This window comes from Ascaphus truei, chromosome 1, assembly GCF_040206685.1.
Source record: "Ascaphus truei isolate aAscTru1 chromosome 1, aAscTru1.hap1, whole genome shotgun sequence".
Lineage (NCBI taxonomy): Eukaryota > Metazoa > Chordata > Amphibia > Anura > Ascaphidae > Ascaphus > Ascaphus truei.
In genome coordinates this window covers 43,500,519-43,522,470 of record NC_134483.1, presented here as the reverse complement: position 1 = coordinate 43,522,470, position 21,952 = coordinate 43,500,519, and positions in this window count along the sequence as shown.

Below are 21,952 nucleotides of genomic sequence, written 5' to 3'. Positions count from 1 at the left end.
CCAGAAGTAGCTAACCAGCGTTGGATATCTGCAATTCGTTGTCCGCTCGTGTACATCTCCTTAATTCTCATGCTGAGATCCTTTGAAATCTTTTTAACAGGCATTGCTGCAAGTAGAAAGAAATACAAGCACAAGAAGGTTTAGTCGATGTGTATTCAATGTGCAGAGAATCCACAAAATGGATGGTGTATTTATACGTTAATGACTCACATTAGAGTACGCCAACTTGTAACACCTGTACCTCGTCGCCATGCATAAAAGGTTACACACTTTGCATAGCCCACCACTCGATGATCTGTATCTGAACTTTCCCTTGTCCAGATACTACATTGTGCCATCTGCTTCCATGGATCAACCCCGATTCTACGGACGCAGTAAGCCACTCGCCTCTGCCGTGCCTGTCATGCAGAAAAAGCGAAAGGCGGCAGCCGTTTCCAACCCAAGGCCAAAGCGAAAGGCTAAGGCTAATAAAGAAAACCTTCTGCTGACCCCAAAGGCTAAGAGTTTTAATACACGTAAGCCTTATTATGTCAAGAAGAAATTTGGTGATGTACACTCAAAGCAAAACAAATGGCAGCCAACCCATAGAACCCGCAGGCCACTTCCTCGATTACGCTTCGACGACTCTGCCGCTGCTCTCCCGGAAATCCACAGCCCATCTTCTCCACTACTCATCCACGACGCTGCCGCTGCTCTCCCGGAAATCCACGGGTCACTTTCTCCATTACGCTTAGACGACTCTGCCGCTTCTCGCCCAGAAATCCACAGGTCACTTTCTCCATCCCTCTTCGACGACGCTGCCGCTTCTCTTCAGGGAACCCCCATCTCATCCTCTGTTGTACCCATCCACCCAGATGTCCACAGCCCCCCATGCACAAGATCCAGCTCGTTAGACCGCATGCTGAATGGGTTAAGTCGATATCCCCGGGAACTCTACTATGCTGGTATAGATAGATCTTCTTTTAGAGACCATGCTAAATATGGATCAACGGATGGAGAAGATGGATCAACAGATGGAGAATATTTATCAACGGATGGAGAAGATGGATCAACGGATGGAGAAGATGGATCAACGGATGGAGAAGATAGAGACTGACATAGTGGGGATACATAATTTGCTCGGAGTTCATGCCCCTGTATCTCAGACACCGGAGCAGGAGGGTGGCATGGATGGGATGAATGGGACCTTCGACCGCCTTCCATCACCAAGCACACCCCCTCCACCAGAAGAATATGTGTACATGTATGCCGTTGATGAGGATGACATGACAACCCCGTCAAGACCACGCCAGGAGACAACACGGCGACCAAGACAGGAGGAAAGCATCCTCCCAGACAACCTACCCTCGCCCGCCGCCACAAGCACACCCGCTCCCAGAAGAACACCCGCTCCCAGAATCCAACCCACATACGCTTGCATCGATACGGTGCCCGACATCATCCTGCGCGAGCTGCCACCAGCACTCAGGGAGAAATATAGGGTGATGAGTGCTGGTTGACCCCAGAAGTATGCCATGTTAATTTTCAAGCACCACGTGTCCTACTTGGTGTACTGCGGGTGGGCCAACAATGTAAACTACAAAGGAAATCGTGAAAAAAGGGCACTTCCTGAAAATTTAAGAAGGACTATTGTGGAGGAATTGCGGCGCTATTTTTCAATGACAGATCCTGTAATGAAAATTGTGAGAGATGCCATTAATGGCATTTTGCGTCATACAAGGCATCGGCCCTGGAAGGACAATCTGGTGGGGATCGAATTTGCGTGACTGTTCAAATGTTGTTTATTTTTTTACTTGTTTTAACTTGTATTAATAAAGAAATGTTTCTACTAACACCATACTTTTGTGCTGTAAATGTTTTGACTTTCTGTACTTTAATAAAGGAGATGTTGCGTGTTTTAAATTTTATTAATAAAGAAATGTTTTTACTTACACAAGACCTGCACAACTCCAGTCCTCGAGGGCCGCAAACAGGCACGGTTTTCAGGATTGAAAACCGAGCCTGTTTGCGGCCCTCGAGGACTGGAGTTTTGCAGGCCAGACTTATTGTACTGTACACCATCCTACTGTAAATGTTTTGCCTTTCTGTACATAAATGTTTTTACTAGCAGTACACCATACACCTGTAAATGTTTTGACTTTCTGTACATAAATGTTTTTACTAGCAGTACACCATACACCTGTAAATGTTTTGAATTGCTGCAATAATAATAATAGCATGTTCTTGTATAGCGCTGTTAGTTTTACGCAGCGCTTTACAGTGACATTTTGCAGGCAAAGGTCCCTGCCCCATGGAGCTTACAATTTATTTGTTGGCCTGAGGCACAGGGAGATAAAGTGACTTGCCCAAGGTCACAAGGAGCCGACACCAGGAATTGAACCAGGCTCCCCTGCTTCAAACTCTCAGTGCCAGTCAGTGTCTTTTGCTCACTGAGCCGCTCCCTCTCCCTGTACACTTTAAATGTTTTTAAATTGTATTTGTAAATAAATGTTTTTACTTACTCCACCAATAAAAGAAAATGTTGATTTGTTTTAAATTGTTCCATTGTCTCCTTTTATACTGCAACAAAATACAGTGTTTCTAGAACATACTGTACAGTACTGAACTGTATACTGTAGACTTGCTCAGTACATCACAAGAGTATTAAAACAATACATGCTGTATGGTATAGAATACACATATGTACTGGAATACATGTAGAATAAATGCATACTTTTTATTTTTCGGGTTTATTATACAGTATATATATATATATATATATATATATATATATATATATATATATATATATATATATATATATATATATACTGTATAATATATATATATATATATGAACAGAAAAAGAGAGAGAGCGCACGCCCCATAGCATAATACTGCGTAATTTATTATAAAAATGGGGAAGGGATGGAAGGGGGGGGGGGGGGGAATCGCACTCACAGGATAAAAAATATTAAAATGCAGTTTGTGAATAAATTCACCACCATCCGGTACTGCTGGGCAAGGTCCCTTCACGGTAGCTGTTCCTGATCACCTCCAGATCACCTCCAACCGGATAAGGATGCCTTTGTACCGACTGTGTGCTGATCGAATTCAGCTCTCCACTCCGAATGGCCGCTATTATCTTCCCGCGCTTCGTGTGGCCTCATGCGCGTGCGCAGCGTCTTCGTGACGTAATCGCGCTTCCTCAGTCTCCCTGACGCGTTTCGTCACCAATCGGCGACTTTCTCAAAGGGCTGATCAGCGCGGGAAGATAATAGCGGCCATTCGGAGTGGAGAGCTGAATTCGATCAGCACACAGTCGGTACAAAGGCATCCTTATCCGGTTGGAGGTGATCTGGAGGTGATCAGGAACAGCTACCGTGAAGGGACCTTGCCCAGCAGTACCGGATGGTGGTGAATTTATTCACAAACTGCATTTTAATATTTTTTATCCTGTGAGTGCGATTCCCCCCCCCCCCCCTTCCATCCCTTCCCCATTTTTATAATAAATTACGCAGTATTATGCTATGGGGCGTGCGCTCTCTCTCTTTTTCTGTTCATAGATATCCGTGGAGGTGGTTTATCCCTTGTGAGAGCAGCAGAAGACCCTGTGCATATATCTTATATCTCCCATTATGGACTGACTATTGAAGGACTGGTTGGATTTTTATTACAATTTTACACTTATTTTGCTTCATATTTTCACTTTTCACCTTTTTTAGCACTTTTTGCACATTTTTTTCATATTTGTATTTTTCTATTCCATGTTTTATTCACATTGATGTATTATTCTATGATGTTGTTTTGAGTATATTTGTATATTTAGTTTAGTATTCAAACAGGTGCACCCATATATACATCTTTATTTTTAAACACATTTAGGAATCTTACACACTTTTTATTTACACGATATTAGCACTACAGTTTATTACACAGAGTAATAGAATATTATTTTGGCGCCACAATTTTTTGTTTTTTTTTATATATATATATATATATATATATATATATATAAAAGTATTGTATACGGTCTGAAAACAACAGCATACTGTTTCAGGTTTTCTATGAAGCTCTCAGTTACAGTATTCTATCCTAATCAATAACAACGGCCACTAAACTGTAGACTCCGGTACATGGTTTTTTAAATCCGATTCAGCAATGTGCAGGCATTGTTACACAAAGCGATATTATCCATCGAAATCCCTCCATTTGCCGTTTTCCGCATGAGATGACAAAGTTTTCTTTTCTGAGAAAAAACAAAAGTACAAGTTTTACTGTAATGGTCAGTCAGTCCCCTAAAGAAGTTCCCACAGTTAGTCCCACCAATAATTTTCTCGGGGGGCGTCTCCTGTTCATATGCGCATGCGCCTACTGTCGATGTGATGACACGCATATGCGTTTCAAGAAGGTTCCAATGCGCATGCGCCTAGCTTTCCACCAATTGTTCAGTATCTACTGTAGAAGCTGCTCAGCCAATGATATTGCTTACAGGAAAATCGCTTGACTGTGCATTGATATTGATATTTCAAAAACAGAATAAAATACGGCAACATTACTCACCATAGACTTTGCCAATCAGCTGGCGCCGAGCCACTGCCAGTCCCGTATTCTTGATTATACACGTAGTTGACAGGTGACAGCGGGACTACTACACCTGTAGTCAGCTGATGAGGGTGGAAATCGCTTTGGTACATGCAAGCTTGCTGGAATCTGTACGCGAAATCCGTCTCAGGCTGCAGGTATCCGGGCGGGGACAGACAGCAAGGGTTGCCGGTCACCAGGTTTTCACTGACGGTCCGACCATTATTGGAAGCCGGTGCTGACGCTGGCGCATTGCTTGCCTGCGACTGATGTTTCTTAGTTGGTTTTAACATGACCTTTCGCCTTTTGAAGTCTCCATGATCAAAGATACGGGAAAAATCTGGTGCTACACACCAATACCCTCCTTTAACACCGTGTGCGGGATCAATACGAAAAAAACACGGATCGATACATAACTTTTTACTTATTGCACACATGAGCATCTGGTGAAAATTTGTAAAAGTCATAGTTTTCGATAAAATACTGATAAATTTGACCAACTGTTGCCATCTTATCATCTGTTGCATTAATCGCGGCCCATATTAAATAAGTGTACGTTTTGTCGGGTTTTTGGAACATGGACTGCAGTGGTGCACTCATCTCGGAACTCTCAGGACAATAGAACACCAGACACTACGTATTTAGTTTTTAATATGAAAAGCCTAAATTGATACATTATTGTAACTTCTTCAGTACCAAGGTCAATTTACAATGGACCACTGTGGTATTTTTTCAAACACCTGCAAGTCGACACATTACTGAAGCGCATGCGCATTACAATTCATGAATATCTGCCATCTGGCGGATACGCGAAGAATTGCAACCAATTAAATCCGAACCATTATCAATAAACACATCAACCGCGGATGACGCCGGCATGAATGCAACATGAATGCGGCATGAACGCGGTGAAGTGCGTGGCATTCGGAAAAAATCCCCGAAAAAAATCGGAGATGACGGAGAATAAAAGGGGCCGCGGCTGTAGTTGTAAAGTTTACAAAACAAAAACCTGACATATTTTTGGGGGCACTTTTCTTAAAAGGTTTAATCATATTTACACGTTGTGCAAAATAAAAAATAATTATATCTACGTACATGAAGCATTCTAGGCCATTAGGGTAGCATACAGTCAAAACACTACACATACATTTTATTCCCTTTACCCAAGTAACAAGTAATACTTTCATACATGTCATACTTCGCATGGAGAATGAGTCAGGAGGCTGAAACAGTTCCAGGAGGCAAGTCACAGTCACAAATAGGACGTCTGCATCAATACATAAATGAACAATATTCATTCTCCAACACACAAATCACAACTCGCTGCATTCCTCCCTCCCCTTTCTTTCTTTATACCCCTCTCTGTCTCTCCCTCTTCCTTTTCTCTCCCTCTTCCTTACATCTTCCTTCTCCCATCGCTGTTTCTTCTCACATCTCTTCCTTGTCCATTTTCTCTCTGCAGGCTTTTCTTAGACAGATTTTCATAATATTACATTTTTTACGGCTACATATGTCTGTATGGTGTATAGGCCATAGCTCGTGGGTGTTAGTGGTGTTTGAGTGATCTTGCCCTAAATGGAAGCTCCAGGTCTATTTAACTGTCCAAACAGCATAAGCCATGTAACAATTTAATACGTTTTCTTTATGTAATGCAGATCTCAGCACATTTACAGTCAATTGTCTGCCAACATTAACTCACGTTGTCCTACTTTTGATTGACCAGGTGCCTCAACAGAAGCTTCACGACATGAGTCCTCCTTATTGGCCTCACCACATACTCAACAGGGGGTCATACAGTATGGAGGAAGATGTGTAAGGGGAGCAGGCACCAATCCTCAAACATAATCTGCAACCTGGAGTATAGCAAACGTCAAAAAACAGGTATGCACCGATTGTGACCAATAAGCTATTTTTACTTTGGTTGTGGGGTAAAGGACTTTAGCCAGTTGTACTATTAAACAAATGTTTTTCGATTGACAAATATGAACATTTGTGTTCCATGTTGGCACAGACATGCAGGGTTCAGTTTATTAAGTGAGTGATGGGTGGGGATATCAATAGGCAGCTAATAAGGATATGTGGCTTTTAATGAGTCCACTGTTGATTTATACCACATTATTATGGTGCATAGAAGTAGTGGCGCATGGAAGGAGCGGCGCATGGAAGGAGTGGCGCATGGAAGGAGTGGCGCATGGAAGGAGTGGCGCATGGAAGGAGCGGCACATGGAAGGAGCGGCGCATGGAAGGAGCGGCACATGAAAGGAGCGGTGCATGGAAGGAGCGGCGCATGGAAGGAGCGGTGCATGGAAGGAGCGGCGCATGGAAGGAGCGGCGCATGGAAGGAGCGGCACATGACCGGAGTGGCACATGAAAGGAGTGGCGCATGGATGGAGTGGCGGAAGGATGGAGTGGCGCATGGAGGGAGTGGCGCATGGAAGGAGTGGCGCAGTGAGTAAATGCACTAACTCTGCAAACACTGACAGTGCAGTGGAGTCTGGTTAAAATCCCGATGTGATCTCCTCGTATCCTTGGTCAAATAACCTCCCCAAAAATTACAACCTCTATTCATCCTTGAAAAGATTACATGTACAGCACTGCATATACTGTCAGTGCTGTACAGTGCTATACAAGGCAAATCAAGCATCCCAATAGCTTGCAGTCATAGCTACTGTTCCACATCCCAGTCACGCGTACCAACCAGGGCCGCCAAAATATTTCCCAGGGCCCAGGACTAGAGTTACGTTGGGGCCTCCCTCCCTCCCCCCTAAGCGGTATTGCAATCCCCCCCAATTCACACCTCACAAGTCCTCTCTATTTCCCACCCTCTTCCCATGTATTTCTCTCCCCTCCGTCTCACTCCCTCTTCCTCACTCGCCCCCTATCACTCTCCAGTGCTGCAACTAAATTAAATGCCGGGGGGTCGGGTGAGGCCTCTGCAACTCAACTTACCGTGACTCTGAAGGCTGCTATGATGCGTCGCCATGGCAATGTCATGTCACATGACCGTCACCATGGCAACGCACCCCCAAATGACCCCGCGGCATCATTTGCGCACCCCTGATTTAAAACACCACATTGACATCATTTGTCATTTCATTTGGGTGCCAAACTGATGCAAAGATCATCATTTTTTTATTTTGCACCGCTTTGCACTAATATGTCAAAGTACTTTGCTTCAGTTTTGCACCATGTGCATCAGCTCGTGATTTGGAAAGTGTCAGTAGTTGGGATACACATATTATAGCCGGATGTATCAAATTGTGTGTGTCTTTTATCTGCAACAAGCAAAATATACTGGGAGTGAGGTGGTGAAAACCTTCTTCATTAGCAATCGGCACCAGGTGTGAGAAACCTAAACGCCATGCGGGTTTCATGTGACGCAGATTGAAACAGCAAATGATACCGTGCATCAAAATATGTCATTGCATTGATACATACGGGTCTATGTACTAAAGTCTCTCAGCTTTAAAACAGGGGCAGGACCAATACAAATAACCCAGCATCATACATTACTTATTAAGGAAAAGGGATCCTATGGTAAGCAATGGACTTATTTTCCTTTGATAAATTCGTTCATTTTTTTTAATACAGGTTTTGACCCAGTTTTACATATGGGAAACTTTAGTAACTATATTGACCCCTATAAATCCCTATAACTTGAATTTGCTTTTCATCAGCAAATTGCTTCTTATTGGAGCCCAAAGAGACGTAGTGTGAAGGTGAACATAGTGTCAGGGAGTCATGTGGATTTTATGTGTGTGGTTACCCAAGAGTAAATGAGATTTATATTTGGTCATGTAATGAGAATATTATACACATGAGTAAAGGTGCATTGCCAATTAGTACCTGTTCAAAACCCTATTTCTTTGAAAAAAATACTTTATAAATGCAATAGACGTAGGTAGAAAGGTTCCAGGTGTTTCCAAGCTCCATTTATCCTGCAGCGCCCTGTAATTTGCTTTATCACTTACTGTACCAATTACTCAGAGCTTTATGCTCCATCTGATCTTTTGCCAGCGATTAGTTTAATAAAGGGCAAAGACAGGCAGTCTAAGAAATACAATGTCAGGTCTGTGGACTGGCGGTACCAGATCTTAAAAATACTATCTGGCTGCAGGTCTAAAACAAATTATATTACGGAAGTCAGAGCCGTATGTACGTAGATGGGTTGATATAGAAACAGCCCTAACTAAACCCATTTCACTATGAACCCTTTTATGAAAAAATAGAGACAAAGGAGGGCGTTCACCAGACTTGGGTCAGTTTTACCCTTCAAATATGAAACATTACAAGATCTCAGTTTAATTAATTATCGTCCCCTTCAAAACTACCCGCTCTGTTTGGAAAGGGTTAGTTTTCAGCAGGTTTACAATCCAGGTCAAACGAAACTTAGAGGAATACAAACATTGGGGACTTATTAGACAAAAGGGAAATTATTAGACCATGAATCCCTAAGTGTCACATTTAATTTAAAACAATCTGAAATGTTAAGATATTTGCAGCTCCAACACTTTGTCACACACTTGTCCTCTTCCAAGGGGTTCCTTCAGGTGTACACAGTTTGAAAATATGCGCAAGCAAAGACATACCAAAAAGGTCCAACCTCAGCTCTATATCAGGAGCTGGTTACAATCGGAGACTCTCCGGCACATACTGTAGAGCAGTGTTTTTCAACCGGGTTCCTAGGTCCTTTGGTTTCCCTGGGTATCGTTAAAGGGTTCCCTGAAATTTTTAGATCATTTGACATTTGTACCAAATACAGAAAAATGGACAATGCATCTGATCTCAGATGCGCTATTGGAGAGGGTTGGGGTTCCTTACATTGCATCTGATCTCAGTCACGCTATTAGAGAGGGTTGGGGTTCCTTACATTGCATCTAATATCAGGCGCGCTATCAGAGAGAGTTGAGGTTCCTCACAATGCATCTGATCTCAGACGCGCTATTGGAGAGGGTTGGGGTTCCTTACATTGCATCTGATCTCAGTCACGCTATTAGAGAGGGTTGGGGTTCCTTACATTGCATCTAATATCAGGCGCGCTATTAGAGAGAGTTGAGGTTCCTCACAATGCATCTGATCTCAGACGCGCTATTGGAGAGGGTTGGGGTTCCTTACATTGCATCTGATCTCAGTCACGCTATTATAGAGGGTTGGGGTTCCTTACAATGCATCTGATCTCAGAAGCACTATTAGAGAGGGTTGGGGTTCCTTACATTGCATCTGATCTCAGTCACGCTATTAGAGAGGGTTGGGGTTCCTTACAATGCATCTAATCTCAGGCGCGCTATTAGAGAGGGTTGGGGTTCCTTACAATGCATCCAATCTCAGACGAGGTTTTAGAGAGGGTTGGGGTTCCGCAGAATTTCACAATATAATTATAGGGTTCCTTAATCAAAAATGGTGTAAAAACACGTTTGTAGATACAGTATATGACTATTTGGGAAAGCAACTTTCAGTCAGAAATAGCAGAAGAAGACTGGAGTGATATCTGAGAGAATACATCTAAGACATCCCTATTTACCACAATAAAATAAAACATATATACAATCCTATTTAGGTAGTATCTTACACCTAACAGTTTAAGTAAAATATAAACAGAGATAAGTGCTGGAGGGACTGCGGTATGGTCCAAGATCTTGCTCACATTTGGTGGCACTGGACTAAATTGGGGAGGCTCTGAAAATTGATACAAGATTTACTTGAGGAGACTAAAAGAAAGTGGTAGCCTGCATAGACGCAAACCTATCTCCCACATACTTACTGTGTGCATACTAAAAAATGTGCATTTTTTTAAAAGCATACCGCTAAATGTTTCCATAAAACATGGGCCCCTTAGATCTACAGACAGGGTCGCCAACAGGGGGATAGAACTGTAAACTACTGTAGGACAAGTGTCTTGGACCCTGCGGCTCCAAGGGGCCTGGCTGGCACTGGAAGTTGAGTTGACGGAGGAGGGGGATTGAGTGAGGAGGGGAATTGTGTGACAAAGGTGGGTTGCGTGTGAGAGGATGGAGGATGGAGTCAAATGAGGGAGGATTGAATGAGAAAGGAGGGGGAATTGAGAGAGATGAGGGGGATTGAATGTGAGAGGAAGGGCCATTGAGTGAGATGGAGGATTGAGTGAGAGAGGGGGATTAAGTGAGAGGGCAGCAGGTATTGAGTGACAGGGAGGGGGATTGAGGCAGGGGGATTGAGTGAGAAGGAGAGGGATAGCGTGAGAGGGGGGATTACATGAGAGAGCACCGGATATTGAGTGACAGAGAGGGGGATTGAATGACAGGGAGGGGGATTGAGTAAAAGGGAGCGGGATTGAGGGAGGAGGATTGAGTGAGAAGCAGGAGGATTGCAAGAGAGAGGAGGGGGATATTGAGAAAGGATGGCGTGAGAGAAAGGATTAGGGGTGAGTGAGAGGAGGGGAGAGTGAGGGAGGAGGGGGAGAGTGATTAACTTTGTTTGTATAATGTTAATTGTATATCGGTTGATGTACTGTATACAGAATATAAGTTTGTAATTTTCTAATTCCTTAACTCTTTTAATATAATGTATATGGAACTGACTTTATCCCTTTACCCCTCTCCTTCATTTTTTTGTTACCCTCTTCCCCACTCTAAAACTCAATAACATTTAAGTGATAAAAAAAAAAGAAAAACGATGCAAAAAAGAAAAGAAAATAAGGTCTTACGGCTCAGTCCCATGGAGAACTAAAACGAACTAATCCCAGTGATATGCTTAATGACTTAGATTATGCAGAATGCTGTCTTTCATCATTTGTAAAGAATGTAAATAGAGATTTTGCGGTGGTTTTAGTTCCCTGATTGCCTGTATTTTGAGTTAATGCATGTGAAGCTCCTGCTTCACACATATGATTATGTTATTATAGGGATAGAACTAACACAATGAACAATACACCTGTTACCTGTTTTTCTACCTCCATTTCACTTCAGGACTTTGCTGACTATTTCAAGACATAGGTGGATTCTATATATCAAGACATCCCCCTCTGTATCCTCCTCATATTCTACACCTCTTCCTAAGGCCTGGGACCCGGTGCGCCCGGCGGCGCGGGCGGCCACACGCGAGTTCCCCACCAGCAGGGGAATCCTCCCGAGCCAGTCCCGGTCCCCCCTGGCTGCACAGCTTACTACACGCTGTGGCGCGTCAGCCGCTATGGGATACAAGAGAATGGTGATCCCTAGCATTGACGCGTCACGTGGTGTGGCTGTAAGCCAATGGGGAGGGGAGGCTTCGGGAGGAGGAGAGGCTTCGGGGAGCGGGGAGGAGTGTGGAGTGAAAGCAGCGTGAGTGCCTGTCTGTGTGTGTGTGTGTGTATGAGTGCCTGCATGTGTGTGTGCCTGTCTGTGTGTATGTGCCTGTGCCTGTCTGTGTGTATGTGTGTGTGTGTGTTGCTTTACTTACCTTCAATCAGCAGCCCGAGCCGTGGAGGGGGGGGTGTGGGGGCGGGAAAGAGTAGCGGGTCCCTCCGCTCAAGCCACGCCCCCTCCCACTCAAGCCTCCCACTCCCGCCCACCTCTCGCTCCGGCTCCCTACAGACCGCATATCGCGGTCTGTGTATGTCAGCGCCCCGCCTGTATGCAGTGCGGGCGCGCTGACTCTGAGAGCGGGGCCTTAGCCTAACTCTCCTCCTGCCTTCCTCAAATCTTTTTCCACTGTCACAGAGTAGGATGTGTCGTTGCTGACCTCCTCTTCTCCCTCTACCACTTGCCCTCTTGACCCCATTCCCTCCCATCACCTAAAACCTTTTGCTCCTACTGTAGTGCCGACGAGTATTCTAAAACAAATCTGGGGCAACCACCAACAAGACCCAGGTACATGCTGGGTACATGCTGGGTACATGCTGGATACATGCTGCAAAATTTCAGTGACATTTCTGCAGTCAGACTAATGGCCCATCGGATTAACAGCGGGGGTCCCTGGCAGTCCCATCAAACTGAATAGGACTGCCAGGGACCCCTGCTGTGTTAATCCGATGGGCCATTAGTCTCTGCAGAAATGTCACTGAAATGTTGCAGCATGTACCCAGCATGTATCCAGCATGTACCTGGATCTTGTTGGTGATTGCCCCAGATTTTCCAAGGCAAGTTTTAGAATGCTCGTCAGCACACCTGTACTATAATCCCTACGCTCACACATATTTCAACTCCTCCCTCTACTCTGGTACCTTTCCCTCTCCCTTCAAACAAGCAACAGTTATGCCCTTTACTCAAAAACAGCAAGCTTGACCCTACGTGTGTCTTTAACTATCGTTCTCCCTCCTGCCTTTTGGCTCTAAACTCCTTCAACGCCTTGTATCCTCTCGACTGCTCCATTTTCTCATCTTCTATTCTCTCTTAGATCCTCTACAATCTGGCTTCTGCACTGCTCACTCCGCCGAGACAGCCCTCACTATAATAATGAATCACCTCTATGCTGCCAAAGATAAAGGTCATTACACGCTCATTTTGCCCGGCCTCTCTCCAGCCTTTGATACTGTGCACCACCCTCTTCTCCTTCACATTCTACATACTTTTGGAATCCATAACATAACTCTAGCCTGTATTTCCTGTTCACTCTCCCATCGTACTTTCAGTGTCTGGTTTGTTAACACCTCCTCCTCCTTTGTAATCTCTGTGTGTACCCCAGAGTGCCGACGTATGTTTTACGCAAATGTCGCGCTTTCTCAAGGCAAAAAAAAGTCAAAAGCGCGGTTGCAGGGTACATGCAACCACCACACGCGGGTTCTCTTGATAAGGCTTCTTTATTGAGCCTTAAAAATATACAGCACACAAAAACAAAATAGCTTCTCTTCAGCAGACAAAAACAAAATAGCTTCTCTTCAGCATAGAAAACAAGGCAGCTTCTCTTCAGCATGCAGGACACAGACAGTCCATCACACATATACTTTGAAAAACAGACCTTACAGCAGTAATCTCTTCAGTATTTCAGTCCTGTCTCCTGACTAGCTAGCCTGCATGTGTGTACAGCCTGGGGGTTTTAAAACCCCTTGATTATGCAGCTGGGGTCAGACTAATTAAGCAGCCCTTCTCAACTGAAACTTAACCTTGTCACTGCTGCACTGCAAGCCTAAATATAGGTTTGCCAGGTATATGGCTGGTGACGCTCATTCACCCTGTCACAAGTGCCAACAGTGATACCAAACACCAATAGCCCTTTGTAACAGGGACTTATCCCTGTTAGAAACGTGCCTCTAATCCAGCAGTGTGCTGGTTGATTGCACACCAGCAATCAACCAACTCAACCTGCCTAATCAGAACTATAGAAAAAGCCTGTTCCCAAAAACAGGAAGAGGATTCCTGAGCTCATAAATGGAGCTGACCCAGGAAGGAAAGACCAGAGAGTTTCCTAGTCCACAACTGGACTGTCCTGGGGAACAAACAGATGTCTTGCACTGCAAAGAGACTGCAGGCTGACAGCAGGACAAAGGGGACAAGATTTCTAAACCTGGATCCTGATATTGTGAAAGCACACAAGGGTGCGGATCCAGGAGAGCAGAGAGGCCTTCCCCTAGAGCTAGAAGATACATATAAGACTTTCTTATGGGTTGTTATATATCTGTATATATCCCTCTATATATTTGGGCTAGTAATTAGCTTAGCTAACCACCCGGTTAGAGAGGGCTGGACTACATGCAGATATCCTCCAAAGCGGAGTAAGTTTTTCTTTGGCTTATTTTTAATGTTTTGCTGTGTTAAAGGGACAGGCGCAATAAAGCCTAATTTTAGTTTCACTTTAAACGGTCTCCATTGCGTACCTCTGAACACGTCTCTTACACCCTTGTATCGGTATCTAGAGTTCAATCATCTTCAGGAATCGTGTACATCACATTTCCACATTCAACTAGGGGTTAACACCTACCATACTTAAGCAGAACAGCTAAGCAACTATCGATGGGGTTGTTTTCCTGTAATCAATTGGGTAGACTGACAGGGGGATGTTCATATGACCGTAATCACTGGACACACTGACCTTGATAGTGTCTCCGGTCAATGCACACAGAAATTCTAAACCCGTCACTCTGGGTGTTTGCACTCAAAAACGGCTGCTGATCCCTAGGCAGTACACCTACGATTGACCATTCTGAGCCCATATACATATAGGGCTCGCATTAATAGGTCCGTACTCCGACTAAGGGTTAATACTCATCGGGCTATAGCGGAACCCCCCAATTGCCATCATCGGTATGTATATGCGGCTGATAGTCGGGGATACCCACACAATCATCAGAGTAATGACAAAGAGAAATCACTCAGACCAAGCACAATAAGGCACTTTACCCTATTTCCTGAGCAGAGCCCCATATTCCTTTACTGGTACCCAAGCAGGACAATAGTATTAGTACTCAGAACACATACCTGTGACCATCTATGTGTGCAGATTCTGATAGCATTAGGTTCCACTGTGTCCGCTGGGTTTTAGCATCTGATAATATGACATCATACATATGTACTATCAACAACGATATGTATCCTAGACAATATTAAATGATACGGAGCAGAAGGACAGTATATTATAAAATCCTTCATTTATTGCAGGCTTTTATGGCCCAACTCTCCCGGCTGTCCCAGGCCAAGCGGCATGGCGGCACACCACGTAGCAGTGACCCGGCGGCTCCCAAGCTCAGCAGCAGCAGCCACTATCTGTCACTGCTATCCTTCCTCTGCCTGATCCTGCCGGCGCCAGAAGTCGTGTCAATTTCCGGCTGACAGGAGGGAGAGGAAAAAGAAGGTAAGAGCGTGCGCGCACTCTCAGCGGTGGGTGTGGTGTGTGTAAGTGAGAGGTAGAGTGTGTATGTGTATAAGTGAGGGAGGAGAGTGTGTGTGTGTAAGTGAGAGGGGGAGAGTGTGTGTGTATGGGTGTGAGTGTGTGTGTGTGTGTGTGTGTGTGTGTGTGTGTGTGTGTGTGTGTGTGTGTGTGTGTGTGTGTGTGTGTGTGTGTGTGTGTGTGTGTGTGTGTGTGTGTGTGTGTGTGTGTGTTTGAGGGGGAGAATTGGGGTTCCCCAGAATTTCAAAATCGAATTCTGGGGTTCCTTAACCAAAAAAAGGTTGAAAACCACTGGGCTAGTTATATAAAGTGAGGAGAGAATACAGCGCAATGGTAACATTGCAGTGATTGGAGATATAGATTAAGATTTAGAATATCACTGCATTATACACAAATATAATATATAATACACACACAACAAACATTTTATAATATATGTAGCCAAGTCCCCCCCGGTTCCCCGCTCTCCCCCCCCCCCTTACCCTCGTTGCAGTGGGAGTGTTGTGGGCAGGGCGATGGGCTCGCCGGCGGCTACAGTGGCAGGGCGCCGCCATCTTCTTTAAGCTCGCGCCTGCGCAGACCAACCCAGGGATTGCGGAGGCCTCTAGTCAGCTCACGCATGCGCAGGGCACCTCCGCGGCGACCATTAGAGTCGTGCATGCGCAGTGTCCTATGCGGCCAATGTTAAGTAGGCAGCAGACAGACAACAACTCTCATGCTGCATAGGGAGAGCTGCCATGTGATGCACGACAACCAATGGGATGGCTGGGTTGCTCCTGGAAGAGAGAATAGAGTACTGCATGCTGGGACAGGAAGGAGGGAGTCAAGACCTGGACCCTGAAGGTGCAGGTAGTGTCCACGGAGCTGTGCTCCAGGGATTAGGCAAAGGTTACCCACAAGGGCCCAGTAAGTCCCCTGAGCCACAGTAGAATTACTTATGTGTATGCTGTAGGGAAAGGCCCTATGTTAGGAACCCTTGTCACTATAGAAATAGTATGAGACATGCTGCAGGACTTTGCCTGAAGGAACTACAGCTTGTTGCAGAGGAGACTGTTCAGATAGAGAGACAGAGACTATCTATACGGGTATACTCCAGTCGGGAAGCCCCTCCAGAGACATCCGCCTAAGGATCCAAGCGGGAGGATAGCAGCAGATTGAAGCGCGGAGCACGCCGTTGATCTGTGGATTCCTCCATTCTTTATCCTGGTCTGGACTACGACCAGGGTGGTATTTCTAAGTGCCCCACGGGCCCCAACAAAGGGAAGTGTGCTATCCCACACACACACTCTTTGGGGGAAGGAATTGCTTTTGGACATTCAGGGAGTAAGTGCCCAGGCACTCCAGTACTTTGGGGTTTCACCCAGGAGCTGTTATGGTGTGATGACAATCTGCTAGATGTGTTATGTGAAGGAATTATATTCTATGCTTAGTAAATACTGTTATCATATACCTGTGTGTAATTACTGTGTGTGTGTATTGGTTCCGGTGAGGGGCTCCTCCCACCCTGCTGGGATCACTTGCCGGTGGAGGCGCTGCACCAAGATCTAAGTATACCCCCAGGCTCCCAGTGGTGGAGGCTCAGGCCTACTCTTGGCCATACAGGTGAAAGCAGCACACGTAGTTCAGTACCCCTGGGGTACAAGGGCTACATATATAATATCACTGAGCTGTGTTTTATATCCAGAGATCACCCAACTACTGTACAATACTACAAACTACAATAACCCTTCACGGTTTCAGTAATTAGAACAGAGCCAACAATCAGCATTACATGTTGCTGCATTTTCTTCTGTGTCCACAAAAACCGGTCTGGCCAAATACAGCGACATCTCAACCCCTTGCAGATTTGCTAATCACAGGGAAATAATCCATCCTACGTTGGAGCAGAAGTTTGCAAAGATTTAGAAACGGAGAAAGATAGGTGTTATACTTATAGGAGGCTTTGTCAGAAGATTATATTTTCATCTTCAACATTCAGATTACATTAGTGTAAATATTACTCAACAAGAAAAGCCACGTATGTGGCAGTGGTAAGCAGAGCAGTCATACTATCCAGTGTTAAACCATGTGACACATTGTGTCCTCATCTGCATGTGGGCCATACCAAGAATCTGAACCTATGTACTGTGTGAGGCCTGAGTAAGGGTGGTGGTTACTCACCTGAAATCCACATTGCAACAACAACAACAGCAACAACAACACCAAAGCAGCTGCAAAAACATATGCAAAAATACCAGAAGAACGGAGGTTGTAAATATCGTTTGGAGACTGGGATTGACTTTACATGAGTTTTTCTCCCCTTTCCAAAACAAACTGGAGAGCCATATTATTATTATTATTACAATGATGACTTTCGGGTGAAACTTCTCTATACACCTATTGAGAAAAAAACTATATTATATAGTCTCCCAGTCTCTATATCTATATCTTGAATTTTATTAAAGTTTTTCAGGGGGACAAAACTAATCTGACATGTAGAGAGGGGTGGGGTACAGAAGGAAGAGGGGGTGGGGAGGGTGCATAATTACATGATGGTTACATATTAATTGAGCATTGAAATACAGTTAAAAAAAAAAGTGCTGAACATCCACTCTGGGCATAGCCCTGGGGATCAGGAACCGGAGCCCCTCCCCCCCGGGCCCTGAGCCACTAGTATCCATTGTTTAGGACCTATTAATGGGGGGGGGGGGGGTGATGGAGTGCCCCCCCCCCCCCGGGATCAGAGGAAAGAGAAAATACATTTATATAAATCTACTGTGATATACTTACCATACAGACCCACATGTCTTTAACATTATGGCATAAATGTGGGCTTCGATGTAGAGCATTAGCCTTTCCTGAAAATGATATGCTCCCCTCTGGAGTCATCTTATTAGTATTTTTTTATTATTAATTAGTATTTTTTTTTATCACTTAATAAACTTTTTTCAGATTATAACTCCGTGTCAGTATTTTCGTATTCATGCATTTCTTTCCTTTTTTATACATATTGATGTAAGGATGTTTTGATTTTGCTCTTTGAGCTATGCACTTTATAAGGATTACAGTAAATGACTGTATGTGCTGTGTGGTGTTTTAGAGCACAGGGATGTATCCTGTGTGAGATCATGTAGACTAGATATGTACATACATACACTGCTTCCTGTTAAGAAAACTGAAAATCTGCAGAGTGGAGACAATTGGGAAGTGATCGGACAATACAATACTTGGCTGGCTCCATAAAACTACATTTTGTCACTCACCCTCCCTGCGCATTCTCCAAATTGAGGATGGGCACATTTATCGCCACGCCTTCATGATACAATGAATATTATTAAATATACTGCAGAAAACAAATTAGTGAGTTTTATTGCAAAGAGAAAAACAAAACTCACTTTATCATTTTAAACAAGTTATTCAAAATCCAAAGTGATTTTACAATGTGGAAATCTCCCACGTGGAAATATGTACAGTAGCAAGTCCTCTGTGTTTGCAGACTGCTGTGTTTTTTGTTTAAGCTTCATTATGTTATGATTAGAGATGGATAAAATGTTCCCAAATCGGACAATTGGACTTTCGCTGGAAATTGGACGTTTAGCAAAATCGTCAACATTTGTAAAAATTTACCTTGCGGTGTTGAGAGAGAATTTTTGTGGGAATGTTGCCCTTTTTCAGCCAATAAATAATATACCATCTCAGACAGGTCTGCAACCCTGCCTTTCCCCATTATCTCCTAGCGCAGCGCTGCGCAAACTTTTTCAGCTGCGGCCCACTTCCCCCGAAGGCACGGCTTCATACGACGTTGCGGGCCACGTCACGTGACTCCCACCGTGTCATTTGATGCGTGTTGCCATGGTGATGCGTGCCGTCACATGCCCCCATGGCATCATTTGATGCTGTGTTGCCATGGCGACGCGTCGCCGAAGACCCGGCTGCCAGTAGGTAAGTGAGGTTACAGAGGCCTCCCCCCGTATTAAATTAAATGCCTGGGGGAAGAGTGCTGGGGGAAGAGTGCGTGGCCTCTGTAACAGCCCGCGCCCCCCCCACCCTGCAAATTCTCCCGCCTCCCAGTTTGCGCACCGCTGTCCTAGCATATAGTGCTTTTACTGCAGCCAGGGATTCTGGGAAATGACAGAAATATGTACATTTTTATCTGCAACATTCATATAAACGTGCCAGTCCTCACCAGGCCTGTCCAGAGGGGAAAAAATAGAGAAAGATTTTTTCCAAATGTCATAATTTTCATGAAATATATATACACATTTGCCGGAAGAAAAAAAAGTAAACCCCAAATGTGTTAATACAGTATGTGCAAAAACATAATTTTAGTAAACCAAACCTATGTGCAACATCTTTAGTTATAAAGTCTAGCACCTTTACATGTAGGCCCACATTTACTAAATGGTGCCCAGTCTCATTTAAGAGAATGTGATTTTAGGGCTAGCAATTATTTAATAAGTTTGGGACTCAATAAGATGGTGGCAAAGAACTTCAGCATGCCCTGATCCCATTATATAGCTGGGAAGGCGAGTTGGTTGGAAGAGCATAACACAGCATCACACAGTGTGCATTAGATCGGAAACAGTGTTCCCTCTCTCTGAAAATGATTCTTACAGGTAGTAGCTGTTACTATGGAGTAACAGCCACAGTGCTATACAGTACAATATACAGTACAAAATACAGCTACACTAAGCAAGGCCTGTTTTAAAGGAGCCTTTGCTGACTTTTTCACTCACCTTGCTCTTGGCAATACACAATTATCCCGCAAACGTCAATTTCTTAGCGCTTCACAAACTCTAATCGGTTTATTCTTTTATGCCTTCGAATTATTAATGTACGTCATTGAATACCATTCAAGATCTCAGACTTATCTAAAGGGGCAGGTCTGATGTGTTAGAACCAAACTCCAGGCCTTATTCTGTATATGCTGAAGCGGCTGTCTGAGCCGTTTCCGGACACAAATCGGCATTGACGTCAATGGGGCTTCACGTACGAAAATGGCCAGAATGGCTTCTTCGATATGTATAGAATGGCCCCCTATATTCCCCGTCCCTGTTTCCTTGATGACAGGAGCACGGTTACACAATACATGGATGTGACCGCATGGCATCGCGTCCTATCCATTTGGAGTCCACTCTACATTGGAAACTCTGAAACGTTTCTCTAATCATTGTTTGTGTGAGATACTGTATAATATCTTTGATTTTAATACTGCGCTGTTGCTCCATTTAAAATGACAGTACCCCGTAACTGTGCTGTTTATTATAGTATCTTGTACCGCAAAGCTTAAATTAGCAAATCATTTAAACGTGCCTTAAATCAGGGGTGATCACTCCAGTTCTCAAGCCCCCACTCCAGCCCATCCCCCATCAGGTCAAGTTCTCCGGATATCCCAGCTTCAGCACAGGTGGCCTCTGATTGAGCCACCTGTGCTGAAGCTGGGATATCCTGAAAACCTGACTAGTTGTGGGGGGTGGAGCTTGGGGACCCCTGATTTAAATGGTGGAACAAACATTGCATATAACAGAGAATGGTTTTGCATGAGTGGGTGCTTGTAATGTTATATATTGCAAAGCGGGACGGTGCACTCAGAGTTTAACCAAGTCATCATTTTTGTGTAAATAGTGAGAGTAAGAATAAGTTAAAAATAAAAAAAAAAGGCTATATATGGAGTTTAAACTGTGGTAGAATCTATGTCCCAAACGTAAAGCTAGTCACACAAATGTTAGAACGAGGCTGTTTTCTATAAGAAAATAGTAAGCAAACAGTAAAACACTTTAACACTTTTACACGTTTACGTGCCCAACATTAACCTGATAAACAACTAACGTTTCTCTGTAGTAACCTTCCGTTAATAATCATATTCACATTATTATTCAGAAACATGGAGGCTGTGGGGACTCGGCCTCACACCCACCTTTACATGTGTCTTTGTGCGGTAATATATCGGGGTATTCGGGCTCTCTTTGAGCCTGGTTAATAGCAGGGGTGGCCAACTCCAGTCCTTAAACACCACCAACATCTCAGGTTTTAACGATATCCCTGCTTCAGCGCAGGGGACTCCATCAATGGCTCAGTGGATCAGGAGCCAATCAGTGGCTCGTGGACTGAGCCACTGATTGAGCCACCTGTGCTGAAGCAGGGATATCCTTAAAACCTGATCTGTTCATGGCCCTTGAGGACTGGAGTTGGCCGCCCATGGTCGAGATTGTAGTCTGTGGACACATAAACATTTCTGCAGCATTCGCCAGCTCCTCTTTCATCATTTTCTGCTGTGCTTACTGCTTACTTAAGCATTGCCAGAGGCCAAACTGAGAGGGAGTGTGGAACCACGTACTAACACACCGTGCAGGTTTAGGTGCGTTTATTGAATTGTTTTAACCATTTCCCTGTTGGAGGAAACGGCAACATGCTTCCTGTACGTGGTACTGACATGCAGAAACCCATATACAGGCTTGCGCGTGTTAATTTGTTTAACCCCATCCCTGCTGGATGAAATTAAATGACTGCAAATATGCTGTATCACAGTCACACAGTGCCACCCGTCACTGCTGAAGGACATTGCAAATATGCAGCTAGAGAACTGCACAAACCTGGCAACTTTTTTTTTTTTTTTAAATGTACAAAAAAT